This window comes from Tachypleus tridentatus, chromosome 1 (genome assembly GCF_004210375.1).
Source record: "Tachypleus tridentatus isolate NWPU-2018 chromosome 1, ASM421037v1, whole genome shotgun sequence".
Classification (NCBI taxonomy): Eukaryota; Metazoa; Arthropoda; class Merostomata; order Xiphosura; family Limulidae; genus Tachypleus; species Tachypleus tridentatus.
This window is the reverse complement of record NC_134825.1, coordinates 75,552,491-75,569,174: the sequence shown is the minus strand read 5'-3', so window position 1 is coordinate 75,569,174 and position 16,684 is coordinate 75,552,491. Positions and strand designations below refer to the sequence as shown.

The following is a 16,684-nucleotide window of genomic DNA, read 5'->3' as shown; positions in this document are numbered from 1 at the left end:
AAGTTATGTATTTTGACTGAAGTTAAAAAACAATAAAATTAAAGGGGTAATGATAGAAAACCACCTTAAAATTAGTTTTACACGTTTGTATCAACTGATTCTTTTGCATATATATTTATTTCTAAAATGTAGGTAAAAAATAATTAGGAAGCATGCCACATGTATATGTTTTCATTTGACTTGGATGCAAGTAGAATCTCTTCAACACCATTGATTCTTTGTCCTCATAAAACTGTTAACATACAACACAACTTACTAATAGTGTTAAAGCTCAACATTAAAAATTGTGAAGATAAAATTATTTGGTTTACTTGTGTCCCCAGTGGCTCCATGGTAAAGACTCTTTGTTTTGTGTTAAAAGTCAGGTTTTTAATGTCTGTGGTGGTCAGAGCAAGAATTGGCAATTGTGTGATTCATGTTAAACTAATGCTGTTAGCTATTAGGCATATTCAAAATAGTAGCCACAACTGTATAACTAAAAGTTCAGAAATAGTGGGACACTTTTTTCAAATTAAGAATGTCCAAAGTGCAACTGTTACATTCCCAACTCGAACTAATTGTATTAAAACTTGCTGTAGAAATGAAATATGTGACCTGTTCATTTTTTGTTCCCATTCTTTCCCTTTTAGGCTTGATGTAAACCTGAGGACATATAAAATCAAAATTTCAGCTTTAATCATTCTGGTGGGTATGGCGTAGATAACCCATTGTGCAGCTGTTCACGTAAACAAATCACACTTGTTTTTGTCATGCACAGATTTCTTCATTTATTACCAGAAGCAACAGATGCTCACATTTCTGACTAAGATGGTCAATTACATTAATACAGTGTAAACAAATAGTATGATTTTGAGTAGAAAAGCAAGCATCAAATATAGCATTTTGGGTTCACTTTTAATTATACTATTATAGTAATTATACTACTATAGCATAATTTTACTATTTCTCTTACTAAATTTATCTAGGTTTGTCATTGTTTTGAAATACACAGGTTTTAGAGAAAGATTTGAATCTTGACTTACAAATAAGTTAGGGTTTTCTTCCACAAATATCTGTCTTACAGACTGTTTAGTCTCTCAGAATGCCTATCAATGGAAGATGAGACAAGCCAGAGAAAGTATTCAATTAAATTTATTTTCAGCATCTCTCCCATCTCTATCATTAGGAAAAGGTGAAGGAGAACCATCCTTTTTCTTTTCCTTTTGATTCTGCAGTCCAGTGGCAAAGAAATAGTTGATTTGTAGAGTATAGCCACCATTTGGAGAGCTTTTCCTATCACTCAAGCACCTTCACTTATAGCACTGTGTTCTTGAGCCTCAGTGTACAGCTGAAGAGATTTTCCATTTTCTTTGTGATTAAACTGTCTTTACAATTCTAATCAATCATTAATTCTGGAACTTATGCTGGCACTATATCAGTCTGGCAAATACATCAATCAGACTATTATGCATAATTTTTTTACTACTTCCCTTAAATTTCTGGTTCTTTTCAATTAAGTTTTATGGAAGGAATTTCCAGTTTTATAATATTGGATTATTGTTATATTTTCTTAAGCCTGTGGAAGATTCCAAGATTTTTTCTGATTTTGTAACTATTGCTTTGATAAGCTGTCTCATAAAACATCTGTTTACAATGAAAGGTAATGCAATACTAACATCATTAGCCAATAAATGGTGATTAAAAACAGGGACTTGTCATAAAAAGGATTCTACACATGTTTTGATGTTCTGTGATACCATCTTCAGGAGTAATGGTAAAAACATGGTTGGGACTTGTATACTCGCATAACCATTTATCACCTATAATGCCATTTAGGGTTAAACAACTTAAAGTTATAAAGCACCTATCTAGTACTTTTTTATTTCTAGATCTGGACAAGATTTGTTGTTTAATACAATATGTGTGTTTTAAATTTCAGTTATTTCTCTGATATTTGATTCATTTTTAAGTTCTACCTGTTTTATCAGCTTTGTTTGCTTCAGTCTGTGAAATGTTTCCGTCACATGTTTTGTTAATACTTATTCATTTACTTTACTTTTACTCCTGAAGATGGTGCCACAGAACATTGAAATATATGTAGTCTTTTTTAGGACAAGTTTCTTTTAATAACTATTTATTGTGCAATGATTTTAACATTGTATTGGTTTTTATTGTAAATACAATGAGCTTTCTTACATAAAACCTACTATAGATAATTGGCCTTGTAGTTTATGCAGTAAGTGGATGGAGGAAGTTGTCCTTGCAAGGAGCTACATTAGCTGCAGTTTTATATCATATTACTTTCTCATACAAGAGAATGACTCACCAGTGCATGAGCAGTGTTACATTCAAGCCACAGTTAGATAACCCCATATTGCTTTTGTACTGTTTCTAAAACACTGAGTGGCATAACTGATTTACACAGATGTTAACTAATGGTGAACATTTAGTATTGGGTAGTGTTAGTGACAGTGGTGACTCTTTCTAATAGTCATTGTTTTTAGATTTTTCCAGGCTGTAGTTTTTTTCATTTTTAACTTTTGTTTAAAGAAAAACAATTATCTTTTACATCTATACTATTTATTTTATTTCTATAGTCGATGTTTAAAAAATTGATACAGGTAACTGATGTGGCTTTGTACTATAAACTCCAAAACAAACATGTTTCTACATACCCTGTTTTATTCTTTATCATTCAAATAAAGCATGAATTTTTTTACAACTTTGTGTGATTAGAGTGTAGTAAATGCAAAAAAAAAGAGAGAGAGAGAAAAGCACACATTTGTATACTTGTTTTTGATATGTTTGCCAAAACTTAAACCTAATTTTGTCATGATTTACTGTTGTAGCTCAATCTGATGATTCGTTGTAAGTGGTGAACAGGTTTTTCACTTCAGGTTCAGTTTTGATAACATACTATTGAATATGTGATATGGGTATGCCATACTGTGTATATTGCTTATTCTAGTATATTATACTTCTGGACTTTCAAACATGACTGCTGTACCAAGAACAATGTCTCACATGGTCCATGGTGGCAGTGGGACAACAGAAAGAAGAGAGAAAAAGATACTCGCTGTTGTTGATCCAGCAACTGGTCAGGACATAATGCCAGACATTATTAATCAGTCATCTTTAAAGGTTAGTCAATAGCAGTCATTTGGATGAAGAGAGTTAATTATTATTTGAATTGGGGTCATTATAGATTCAGTTTTTTTTGTATAACTTTTGTGTGTCGTGAATATTAACAAAATAAAAACTGAATCTGTCCTATCTAATTTGTTAATGTTAAGTAAATTTGCAGCAAAATGGTATTTAATCTTATTTAGTGAAAAATAAAGCAACTGTTTTGATCTATTAGGAAATGCTTTGTTATATATCAATAATATTAAGCTATTTTCTTTGTGTGTGTGTCTATATGTATATCAAGCGCACACAGTCTGTCTGTCCATTACCTTACTACTCCTAGGTAGCTGGGCCAATCTCAATCAGACTTTGTTGGTTGATAGTTTGGAGCAAAGGACACATTAGTGAAGAGTTCACAAACTCCTACACTCTGTATTATTGGTGTTATTGAGCATTTATTATTTGTGATGGATGTTAACTACATTTGTAGATGGAACCATATCTTTATATCAAAAACAAAAAATCTGTATTACGTTTTTTGTAAAACAATATACACAGAGTGTGGGGAGGGCACACAGATGTTTTATATATCTTGGTGAATGCACTAGCACTGTGGAGGAAAGCAAGGAAAAACAAATGGCTGTCACTATTGCAATAATACATAAACTCACTTGGACCAGCATGACCAGGTAGTTAAGGGTTGTGGGTTCGAATCCCCATCACACCAGATGTGCCCTTTCACTCCTGGGGGCATTTTAAAGTGATGGTCAATCCAACTATTCATTGGTAAGAGTAACCCAAGAGTTGACAGTGGGTGGTAATGACTAGCTGCCTTCCCTCTAGTTTTATACTGCTAAATTAAGGATGGCTAGTGCAGGTAGCCCTCAAGTAGCTTTGCATGAAATTTAAAACAAACTAAACATAAGCTCAGCTGAAGTTTCTACTCCAACAGCTGCCCTAAAGCTAATATGTAGAGCTGTTTCTTGAGTTATGCCTACTTCCTACTTTGACCTGTGATCATTCAGTTTTGGTCAATAAGATGCTTCTGGCCAATGACCATCAATTAATTAATCACTTGAAACACTGTTAAGGACATTAAGAATTGAGTGTAGTAGATAGCGGGTAACAGAAATATCTCTTATTGCCTCTTATTTGGCTGCTACCTCTTCCTACAAAGATTCCCTGACCATCACACAGTACATACCACATCTTAAGTCTCTACACATTGAGTTCTTCAAAATTATACTGAACATTTTGTATGGTAATAATATACTATGCTATAAATTGTGTGGAAGTTAGGGTTTTGTATTATTTATTATGGCATCCACCTCTACATTTTTATTAGGCTCATAATCTGGGCAAAGGATGGATACCTCGGCCTGTAGTTTTATACAAATGAAAAAGAGTAACAACAATTGTCTAAGTTAACGTTTTGTAGTTTTAAGTGCTGTGGAAGTTTTTGTATGATTATTTGTTGCAACATTTGGTAGTGACCATTGTAAAATTATTTAGGGATCTTATTATGGCCTTTTCGGGGGTTAAAAGTAATGTTATTTGTAATAATAGGAAATATAATGAAAATATATGATTATCATAATTATTTAACAAATAAATATAAGAATTATCCATTGTTGTATCAGCTTTGCTTCTTTAAAGTAGGCAAGGCCTTTGAGTTAGTTATTACTCATTAACCTTACAAAAGTATAATATTTTCCTAAAACATTCAGAGAATTTGTTTTAATGGTTGCAGAATCAGTTTTTTATATTTTATGACATATGAGAATGTGAATTACATCATAGAACACTTAATGAAAACATGCCTCTGATAAACACTCTGGAAAATAATTATATTAAAGCTCTATATTGATCATATTTTTGTTAATATATCATACCAATGAATCCATTGACATCTACATATAAAAATGTAAAATATGAATTTGGTATATACTGATACTAGTGACACATGCGTATTTCAGTTTTCATATTTTTATTCAAACAAACATTGAGTTATTTTTACTTTTTTATAAGGTCTTGTTGAATTTATATGGTAAAAAGAAATTGTGTTGGACTTAAAATTTTATAATGACATGCTAGTGGTCAATGTAAGTCTGAGGGCTTATCAGACAAACAAATTTGGCACTGACACAGTGGACACAGCACAGATATGCCATTGTGTATTTTTATGTTTTGAATTATTTGCCACCATAGTAATGTTATCCTGTAATTTAAAACAAATGTGGAATTATAAATTTTGTGAATTAATTACCCATTATTTCTCTTTGCATAAACAAAAAGATGCAGAGTGTAAGTTCATTTTTAGGATTTTTATTTATTTATTTTTTTATTGGTTGCCATAAGAGCATAGTATAATAAAATGACTTTAGTTTCATCATTTCAGATTCAGAATCCTATGAACAGGTTTCATTATTACTATTATTATTTATAAATGTTGATCGCAGGAGTTAAATTTTAAATATCTGTTAGTGTTTCAATAACAAAACACTGATACAGCTTATTTTATTTTTCAAAGTATGAAAGTATGGACTTACTATTTTGACATAACAAACATCTAATTTTAAACAGTGCTGCATTCAACATACCACATGACTCACTCAAATCTATATTTAAATGTGTTATTTCAATATTTACTTTTAAATTAAGAAACTAACCCATATATAATATTAGTTTGAATTATAATCTACAATTTAATTTCATGCTTATTGACATAAATTCATAAACTAGTAGTTCAGTAAAATTTGGAATGCAAGTTAACAAATGAGATGATATGGCCTTTAAACCCTGACCTGTTGCAAAAGGGTTGATGATGGTAATGGTAGGTCTAGAGAAAGACATAAATCTTGGCAAATTAGGAATCATCTTCAGCCAAGACAGTTTTATTTCCTTAACAGTGTGGTTGACCTCTGGAAAAGGTTGCCTTCAAGTATGGCAAATGCAGCTAATATAAAGGAGTTTAAGACAAAACTTGATAAATATCTGAACCATAAAAGCTGGTTTTGAGTTTTAATTTTTACTATTTAATGAGTGGTACAGTCTAGATTGATCAGTAGTAAATTCTTTATTGTCCTAAAATTTTATATGTAAAGTCAAAAAGGAAACTACATGTAAGAAAAATGAATGATTGTGTACATCATTCATTTCAGATGTTTAGAGCATGGATTGTTTGCCATTTAGACAATAAATAAAGTTGGTAAGAATGAAGATGATGAAGCAGTAGTATGGTTATAGTTTTATAGATTTTTTTATATTGATTTTTATGTTTTAGACCATAAGATAACTCTTTGATTGCTTTACTTTTACAATTTTTATATGTAATTCTTATTTTACAAAACACAGGTGAAAACAACAGTTTTGTTACATCTAATAAAGATTTTCAGCTGTCAGATAATAATGTGTGTTTGTGGTTTGGGTTGGAGAGAATTTAACAGCAAATTAGTACAAATTTTGTTGTAAATGCTTTTTCAACTTATTAAAATTATTAACAAACTTAGTTTTCTTCTATATTTAGGACTATTTTGCTTCATTGAAGTTTTGTTGATCATTAAACATAAAACTACAGTCATGTTTTGTCTTTAACTAATGATTTGTATAGGGTGAAAGCACATTTAAATTAAATCTAATAAATTGAGGATAATTTTATTGGTCAATTTTCTTTACCAGCCTATTTTTGGTAATGATAAGTTTTTATTAAGCCTAAGGTATTTGGATATATTTCAGATAACTTTATGTATTTTTCAGGAGAATACTGCTCCGATTAATGTTATAGCTGCTCAGTTTGCTCTTCAAGTTGCTGCTCTTGTAACTGCTCCAACGGAAAACACTCCACCTAAGGCAGAAATTGAAGAATCAGATAAAACACAGATGCCAAAAGTGTTATCTTCAGTGAATTCAAGTAATGGACTGAAAATGTTACCTACTGTTATGGAAAGCAAAACCTCACTCTCTGATATCAACAGTGAGTGTGATATACGTGTTCCTGTCCATTGTCACACTGAAAGTGCTAATGTAATTTCTAATGGTGTCACTACGGTCATTCTAGAACCAGAATCAGTAGTAGTGTTAAATAAATTAAATGAGAATTGTGTACCAGAGACAAATTTTAGTAGCATTGTTAATACTTCAAAAAATTCCATTAAAGTGAGCCAAGATCAGCCAAATGAGAATAACAGAATAGCTGATGAAGTGGATAAAGAGGAGGTAGACAATGTCAGCAAAGTCATAAGTTCATGCCCTTCATTACTAGAGAAAGATAATATGCAAGTTTCCATCTCTGTGGAAGATGTTCTTCAAGAGGAACCTGCATCAATTGGTGGACCAACAGACATTGAATTAAATGAAAGTCAGGAGGAACAACAAGTGAAAAATGAGGCTGTTGTAGAAGTAAAACAAATAACAGATTTTGAGTCTCAAAAAGAAAGTTTCAAGCAAAATGGTGAATTGACAAAACATGGTATTTCTGAAATAGGAAGAGTTGGTAAGTCAGTAATGTTATGAATCAATTAAGTGGTTACATATAGTTTTCAGGGTAAAATGACACAAAGCTAAACTTGTATTTGAGCTGAACAAAGCTTTTAAACTTGTATACTTTTATATATGTTTAAACAGATGTGCTTTTAAATCATTCACGGAATAATGAATTGGTTAATGTATGTTTTGTTTTTCATTTAATTATTAGCAATCCAGCAAAAGTATTAAACAAGCCTGCCAGCAATGTGCATTATCTCAACATAAGCATAAACTACAAACAATAGTAATTGGTTCTTCATATCCAAATTTTATAATGATTATTTGTCGTGAATTGGTTTTTGTATTTTTCTGTAAGCTGTTTTCAGAACTTATAGATCTACATGTATGTATGTATGTGTATAAATTTCCCATTTACCAAGTGTAAAAAAAATGTATGTTGTTCTACCAGCTAGTGACAAGGTAAATAAAATATATGAATCGGCAATTCTAAGAACATATGAGGGAAAGAAAAGAAAACTGTTTTATAATATATAAGCTATATTACATCTACAGTGTACTGCACTGATGAAACCTTTCACCCAGTATAAGGGCTCATTGGGTTAATTAGGATATGACAGAGATAAGTATTGGTGTAAATACTACTTATTAGTTTTCATGAACATCAACTGTTATGGTGTAAATTATGTTAAGTAAGTGAATTGTAATTATTATAATTTTTATTTAATTCCTTTGGAAACAATAAGGATTGATAACACAGTATTCTTTATTTCACCACCAGTTACATGTATTTGTTATTGTCATTCACAAGAAGTGGTGAACTATAACTGTAGTGTTATTCTTCCTGGAGCAGACTTAACAACCACAGTATCAATGGAAGAAATTTACATTAGTAGTTTTAAGAATATACAACTTAAGAATGTGTTATATATACTACACCACATCTAAGGCATCTTTATAGTTAGATTGTCAGATTAATCATTAAAGTTTGTACACACTTTGGAAACCTTTCAAATCTGGTTCATTCATTTTAAGATCTTAACTTTTATAAAAATTACGTCTAGTCGTTGAAAGTCCTAAAAAACAACCGACAGTTTTATGTACTTAGGGGCTGCTCAAAGTAAATGGTGTTAGTTTACATGTGAAACATGTTTCATAAATTAGAGTATCTCTTCAAAGTCTTGACATAAAAAAGTTTATATTCTCTGTTCAATATTTTTATTTACAACAAAAACAAATGTATTGGTTTCCCTGTTCATTAAAGACAGATGTACCAATTGAGCACCATACTTTGAAAGGTACTTTCAGTGAAAAATGTGTGGATATTATAAGTTATGACTGAAGAATTGTAATCTAAACAAAGTTTTAGCTGTGGTATAGCAGCTCATAGCATGGTTCTGAGTTTTTGTCAAGTGCAGACTTGTAGCTCACAACTTCATCTCTTGATGGATTTTAAATGTTATTACATCTGTGGCTATTGAGGATTTTTTTTTCTTCAACAAACAATGGGAGAATTAGATCTAAGTGTCCATGTAAAAAGCAAAAGGCAATATATGAGAATAATGACAAAGATTGTGGATAGTTTTTTTAAGCTAACAAATCATCTGAAAGTTCAAAATGAATGGCACCTGCAATTTCAGTGTTCACATGTGTTTTTGTCCCAAGAACCTGACCACTTACAAATAATGCAGTCTCCTCATATTTTTACTTTATAAAAGAAAAACAATTTTTTTTTTCATTTATAACTGACTAATTGCAGTAACATCAGAATGTTTTCTATATTGCATGGGTTTGTCCATATTTTCCTTGTTCTTTACATCACAAGGTTCTTTCTTTGTCAAGTAGTAAATGTTTTTTGTTTTTTTTATGCCAGTGCAGTCAAGTCACATTTCTGCATAGTGAATTCTGTAAAACAAGCCAGAAAAGTTTTACCTGCAAAATCACAGAAAATTGTATGGATGTTGTAGCGTCAAATTAAAGCAAATTGTTTGTTTGTTTGTTTTTGAATTTTGCGCAAAGCTACACGAGGGCAGATTATAGACAAGTTAAGTTAGTTTCATTGAAGTTGATACGATAGTAAATACATGAAAATGTATCATGGTTGCAGTGTAATACAAAACTTTTAAATTAATACAGTTGTGTGGGTGTTGCCCTACAAGTTTTCACAAGACTACTAAAACCTGAAATTATGCTGAGGAAAATAAACATTAACTTGTGACATTGAATATGAATCAGAAAAGTACTGAGTGTAACAGTGACTATTGAAATTGCTGTTTGTATGGACTAACATTAGTTATAAGCTTAGTTTTGTGGATCCACTTTTTGACTTTATACAAACACAGCTATACTGAAGCACTGTTCAAAGGGACAATAAATTTAATATCATGGCATTTCATTTGTTAGATGTAGAGCATAGGATTATCATGAGAATAGAATTAGCTATTATTTTGTACAGAACAATAATTATTTCAGGGCAAAGTAGGCAAAAAAGTTATTTTTTATTCAGTATAATGCAGATTCAACACTTATTTTCATGAATTATGACACTAATAAATCGAGCTGCACTAACTTGAGTTAATCAAAACTTATGGTGAGCAGTTACAATGGTAGTATTCTTATTGCTTGGATAGTCATAAGTATTAATTTTAGCAATTATCATGAAATTAGTGTGCTGTATATAGGGATGCTAAAGATATTCGATATGCATGCTAAAAAGTCTCTAATGAAGAAATTTTTCTTTAGAAAATAAATGCCACTCACTTTCATTTGTTTACCCAAGATTTCTTTGAGATAACTTTACAACTGCTTTATCACTAACATCAGTTTAAACCTAAATCCATTTGTATTTCTGGGCAGTGTAAGATATTATCACTTAGTTGTAATAGGTAATAGTAATTAAATATAATGCATAATTCTAGTGTAAATGATGCTACCTAGACATCTTGAAGTTACCTTTTTCACAGAAATTTGTTGTTTCAGTAAAAAGCATGGCCTGGTGGATAAGGTGCTCGACTGGTATCTGAGGGTCATGGATTCGAATCCACATTGCACCAGACATTTTCGTCCTTTCATCTGTGGGGGAATTATAATGTGATGGTCAAAGAGTTGGTAAAACAGTAGCCCAAGAGTTGGCAGTGGGTATTGATGACTAGCTGCCTTCCCTCTAGTCTTACACTGCTAAATTATGGACAGCTAGTGCAGTTAGTTCTCATGTAGCTTTGTGCAAAATTCGAAAACAAACAAACAATCATTAAAAAGTTAAGTACAGGGTGAAAATGAAATTACGAGCCAATAATAAATAAAATGAGATGACTGTAAGAGGTAGTAAACTGCTTTGTACACTATACAGTTGGTGTTTTTTGGTAATCAACCCTTTATGATGTATGAAGTGAAAGAGTAAAACAAATTAATAGTAAAGTTTGTTGCACACACTTACACAATGCACTATCTTTCAGTCAGGGAAAGAATATCACAAAACAAGTAATAAAAACATTTTGTAAATGTAAAAATGATGTAAGGATTGCAGTGTGAAAAATAATGCAGACAAGAATATAGGAATGATAGTTTTATATAATTATCCTTACATGACTTTCAGTATTAAAATTTAATATTACTGATGGTATAAGTTGTTTCTATAAAGAGATCACTGCTAGTTAAAAGTATTCCTGTAAAGACTCTAAACATTAATTTGCTATATCATATGAATAATTTTATCTTTAGTAGAGATGTAACAGATTTGAAGTACTTGCCAACTCTTGTGGTAGAATAAACCTAGCATTCTACAGTTGGTGTATTTATATAAATAGTTTTGCTCATCTCACATTAAGGTGGAAACTATTTAAGTAGAAATATATAAAAATATGAAATTTCTTGACTGATGTAAACAAATTGTAGACTTGGTAGAATACAATATCAATAACCAAGAATCACATGGTGGTTGTCCCTGTTTAATGTTTTCAATTGCCAAAAGTTTTTTGTTTATTTCTTATGGATATCAAAGAATTTTAGAACAGCAAAGCCTGACTGGATATGTCCAGTATTTTTTTAAATGTTATTCTTTAGCAGGACCTGCAGTATGTACAAACTGTAACGTGTAGGTGTTAACAATAGGAAGAGAACAAGAATTCTACAGACCTTTAATTTTCAGTGCACCCACTAATCTCAGTTGATTATTTTTATCATTAATATTAAAAATTATTTATTGATAATCTCTGTATGGGAGTAATTTGAAGTATTTGATGATATAAAAATTGGGGAGAATTGCTATTTCGTGTGGTGACAAAGGGATAGCAAATTCTACTCCTACAGTGTTTATTCACCTAGAAAACAAGCATGATAAAGATTACTAAAAGTTGCAATATCTTTGAAGTCTGTTGGATCTAATATTAAAAGTGGGGAGTTTTTTGTGGAAACTTTGCTAAATTCATCTCTATTTGTTAAAATACTTAATGTTTGTACTAAAATTTAGATTATGCATACCCATGTAAAAGAGAATGATACCTTGTATTATGCTCTTTCATGATTATTTTGGTTTTTAAAGCTTTTCATGCCATAATTTGTCATTTTGACCTAAGTTTTTGTTTTTAGTGCAGTTATTGATAGTTATATTTTTTGGTAATTTTACTGAAAATAATTTTTGATGTCTTGTTAGAAAAATGTAAATCATTGTTACTATAAGTAATGCACATTCTTTTGAAACAAATAAGAATTTATCGGTAAAGTAAAGCTGAGAAATTGTGGTATGCTACTAGAGTTTCAAAAACAATGTAATTGCAATCCATGGTGATGTGTGATGTGACTTTGGCAGATTTATTCATCTTTTTCACGTCAAGCTTCATTAAGATCTGAGTTTCTAAGTAAGGCTTTGGATATTTGATAGCCTGGATTATTCTTTTGAGAACCTAGTATTTATTGTTTTAAATTATTTATGATCTGAGAAATTAGTGTCAGACCACAGGTAACTATACCATCAACTGTAAGAAAACTGTAGAGAAACAAAAGAAATTTCTTTAAAAAAAAAAAAAATTATATTCTAGTTAAAGAATACAAAAAGTCACGAGGACAGAAGAGGATGAAAGAACTTAATAAGAAAGGTGAAAGTAAGGAAGGAGGAGACATGGATGCTTTCTTAGATAAGGAACAGGTAAGCAAATTAACATAGATGCTTTCTTAGATAAGGAACAGGTAAGCAAATTAACATAGTTGCTTTCTTAGGTAAGGAACAGGTAAGCAAATTAACATAGATGCTTTCTTAGATAAGGAACAGGTAAGCAAATTAACATAGATGCTTTCTTAGATAAGGAACAGGTAAGTAAATTACTTGTTAATTCCTTATAAAAAAAATATACTAAGAAAAGATGCAATAAAAATGAATTCATTACCAACATGAGCACCAGATGAATATAACATGGATAGTTTAAACTGTTGACAATATCAGCATTAGAAGTTTTGAGTTTCTAGTCAGAAATTTGTCAGATTTATTTGACTATTTATCAGAAGTGTAAGCTAACTGTATATTGAATGATTCATTTGAAGAAATGTATTGTTTTTAATAAATAATTATTTCTGGATTTCTTAGTAGATGAAGGAATATATGCTGTTCTTACTTACATTAACTTACCAGTCATTAGTGAAAAACAAATAAGTTAATGTGTTAAATTTGTTTCAGTAAATTTGGCCATATTGAGTATTATCACCAGAAAGTAATTGTTAAATATGGTAAATAAGATGTATTTATTTGCTGAGTTTGTGAAAAGTAGTTAAAATATATTCAAACAAAATAAATTTGGAATAACTGTTCTATCAGTCAAATTCATACACAAAATCACAAGAAAGCTTGGAAAGGTGTCTTGCTATATTATAGTATTCAAAATGGGTAAATTGAATGTAAATAGTAGTAGCACTTCAGAAAATTTTGCCATAATTGCTGACCACATACTTGTTGTATTACCAGTTTGCAGTTTCGAGAAATTCTTCGTATAAAGATAGGAGGCTTCTGATATTTGTTTGCAGTTTTTCATGTTAGTAGTTCCTCTTTCTTGTATCAGGTCATTCTTTAAGTAACGTCAGAAAAACAGAAAGGATTTCAAATGCTTTTAATGTAATTTATCAATAATGTATGTTCCCTGATTATTAATTACTTCCTGCCAACAATTCACAAGCTTCTGAATGCCACTTCTATAAAATTCTTGGGGTTTGGAGGAAAAGAATGTAGAGAGGGTAGTTTTGGCATCTTCATGTGTTTCAAGCTCTTTTCCATCAAGATAGTTTTGCAAACATTGGAATAAATAATAATCAGATGAGGCAAGGTCTGAAGAATAAGGAGGATGTGAAGTTTTTCCCAGTCTAGCTTTTCAGACTCTGCAGATGTGATCCTTGCTGTATGGAGCTGTGCATTATCCTGGTGTAATGTAATACCTTTGCGATTGATCAAAACAGGCCTCTTTTCCTTCAGTGCAACATCCGAGCACTCTTAACTGTTGACAATAGAAGTCTGTTGTAATCATTACTTTGAGTGGCAGCAACTCAAAGTGGATCACACCATTATACCACCAAACGTTTAACAAGACTTTCATAGGGTGGAGTTTCATTTTGGGCTGTTCTTTAGCCAGTTTACCTGCACTGAGCCATTGTTGGCAGCATTTAACATTTTTATAGTGTGTCCATTTTTTATCTCCAGTCATTAAACTGTCCAAAAAAGATGTTATGTTCATGAGAGTACAGAGAAGTGCAAATGTCCACTCTTATTCTAAGGTTGGTTTCTATCAAATCATGGGGGACCCATTTTTGAAGTTTTGACACCTTTCCAAGTGTTGCATATGATGGTGAACTGTTAAATGGGTTGAATTAAGCTTCTGTGCTAGTTCTTCAACTGTAACTGCATAGTCTTCATCAAGTGCAGCCAGCAGCAAGTCATCATTAAACTTAACAGGATGACCTGAACGTGGCACATCACTTAAGCTGTAGTCATCTGATCTGTTGAAACCACCTTCAACATCTTCTTTCATTGAGAGACTTTGCACCATAAACACCTAGAATGTTTTGTGTAGTTTTTAGTGCACTATTGCCTTTTTAAATTCGTAAAGCATTATATGTCTAATGTGCTCCTCAGACACATCCAACTTCATAAGGGTTTATTTGACTAATGATTTGAAAAAGTGGAGTTGGGTTAGATTTTTTTATTTGTCTGGACATTTTTATACATGTCCTATTAAATATTTTAAGTCATTAAAGCCTTCTACAAAGAGAGAAATCATGAAGCACTTTCTGCATTAAATTTTTGGACGTTACTTGTGGGATGACATGATATGTTTTAAAGATACAGTAATTGTTCTGTAACAGATTCATGGATGTAAATACTTAATATCAAAGCTGATTCAGTGTTTTATATTAATGTCATTAATGTTGACATTGATACAGAAAGAATGAATTTGATTTTAAGAACTTTTTTCCTTATATATTTCACCCGATGAACAATTGAACAAACTTTTATGTTATATTTTTATGCTTTTTTAACTTGTTACTGTTAAATGGCATCTGAGGAGAAAGAAAGAAGAGTGAATAAAATGAAAATTTTCATTCTTTTATGGTAACTGTGAAAGCTATTAAAAATATGTACCCTACTGTAAAATACTCTCAAATTACACATCTTTTGTAATGTTTAGAATGTATGCCTCAAAAGCATTTTTAGTTGTTGTATAGTTCATTTTATTAACAACTGTTGTCCTATAGTTAAGTATTTTTATTTGTTAATTTTTTATCTATATGTCCTTCATTTTTCCAAACACGAGATTTTTGTACATTTTCGTTTTTCTATGAAAACAAAACAATGATAAATTTCTTCATAATGTACTACATTTGTATTTTGGAACTTTCCTTATCTATTTTTTTTATTAATCTTGGCAAAGAAAAAAAATCAAAATATTTTCATCTTTGTTAGACTCCAACACCTCTGTCATTGTCTCCAAAACCAGATATAGTTGAATCCGGTTCTGAGCCATCTGTTATTCCAGTCAGACCATTACAGGATGGACTATCTGAAGAACAACAATTTGTATTAGAAAACAACCATACCAACAGAAGAGTTTCACAAGAATTGCAAGATGTTGGAGGAGCTAAAGTAAACAGTAGGAATTTGTTAGAGGAACATGTGGTAGAAAATCAAACAAATTTGAGGGTTTTGTCAGATCAAGTAACAGAAAATAATCTAGTCAAAAGGAGAGCTTCACAAGAGGAGGAAATTCAAGAGAGGAATCAAACAAACAAGATATTGCCTTCAAAAGATCAAGTGGTTGAGAAAAATCAAACAAGTGAAAGTTTGTTAGAAGAGGAGAAGGGAATAGTTGAAAATACTTCAGAAGTTAAAGAAATGCATCTACAGGAATCTTATATAAAGTTGAAGTATGATTATTCAGAAAGTAGGTATAAAAAAACAATGTTATGTAAGGTGTGTTTCAATGTAACTTGTTTATAAAATATTTTTATTATGGATAATTTCATAAAACTTTGTTACTTCATAGCACACATTATTTTTTATAGTTTGTCATTTTGGATTTGATAAGGATATGTAGTTATATAATTTTAATCCTGTTCATGATAAAAAAAAAAAGAAAGTAAAAGCAACACATCTATTAGTTAATTTTCAAGCTAATTTCCAATGTACAATGATATAATTTGTTTGGCTGTTTATATTGTAATTTATGAAATTATATCAATATTAAATTTGTAACATGTGACTTCCCATTCTGTTAAAACATAGTATGATGTATTCTGAGCCTGCTTATGGAATCCTTTCTTCTTTTTAAAAAAATATTTTAAGAAATCAAGATACATAAATTTATAAGTTATTCTGCATATTCCAGGATATTTAACTGACTTGTACTGGAATTGATATTGCCAAATGAATATCTTCTTTCTTTTTTTCTCTCTTCATCTTATCTCTGAAATAAAAATTATACTTGGAGAATTTCATGGTAAAAGATTCTTCTATGAATTAGTGTGAAACAAGGATCCATTTTTATAATAGTTGTCACTATCATTTTCACATGCCTAGTGGTAACCATACAATCCTATTTCATATGATATCTTTCTAAATGCT

At 30.8% G+C, this 16,684-nt stretch overlaps 1 pseudogene across 1 annotated transcript in view; it reads left to right on the top strand.

The window, feature by feature from the left end:
• Positions 1-16,684, top strand: part of LOC143252703 (eukaryotic translation initiation factor 4 gamma 3-like) — a 110,538-nt pseudogene that overhangs the window by 47,024 nt on the left and 46,830 nt on the right. The window contains exons 7-10 of the transcript XR_013029113.1: positions 2,948-3,120; positions 6,862-7,597; positions 12,624-12,730; positions 15,527-16,004. The product of XR_013029113.1 is annotated as a eukaryotic translation initiation factor 4 gamma 3-like (transcript). The remainder of the gene's footprint in view (positions 1-2,947; positions 3,121-6,861; positions 7,598-12,623; positions 12,731-15,526; positions 16,005-16,684) is intronic.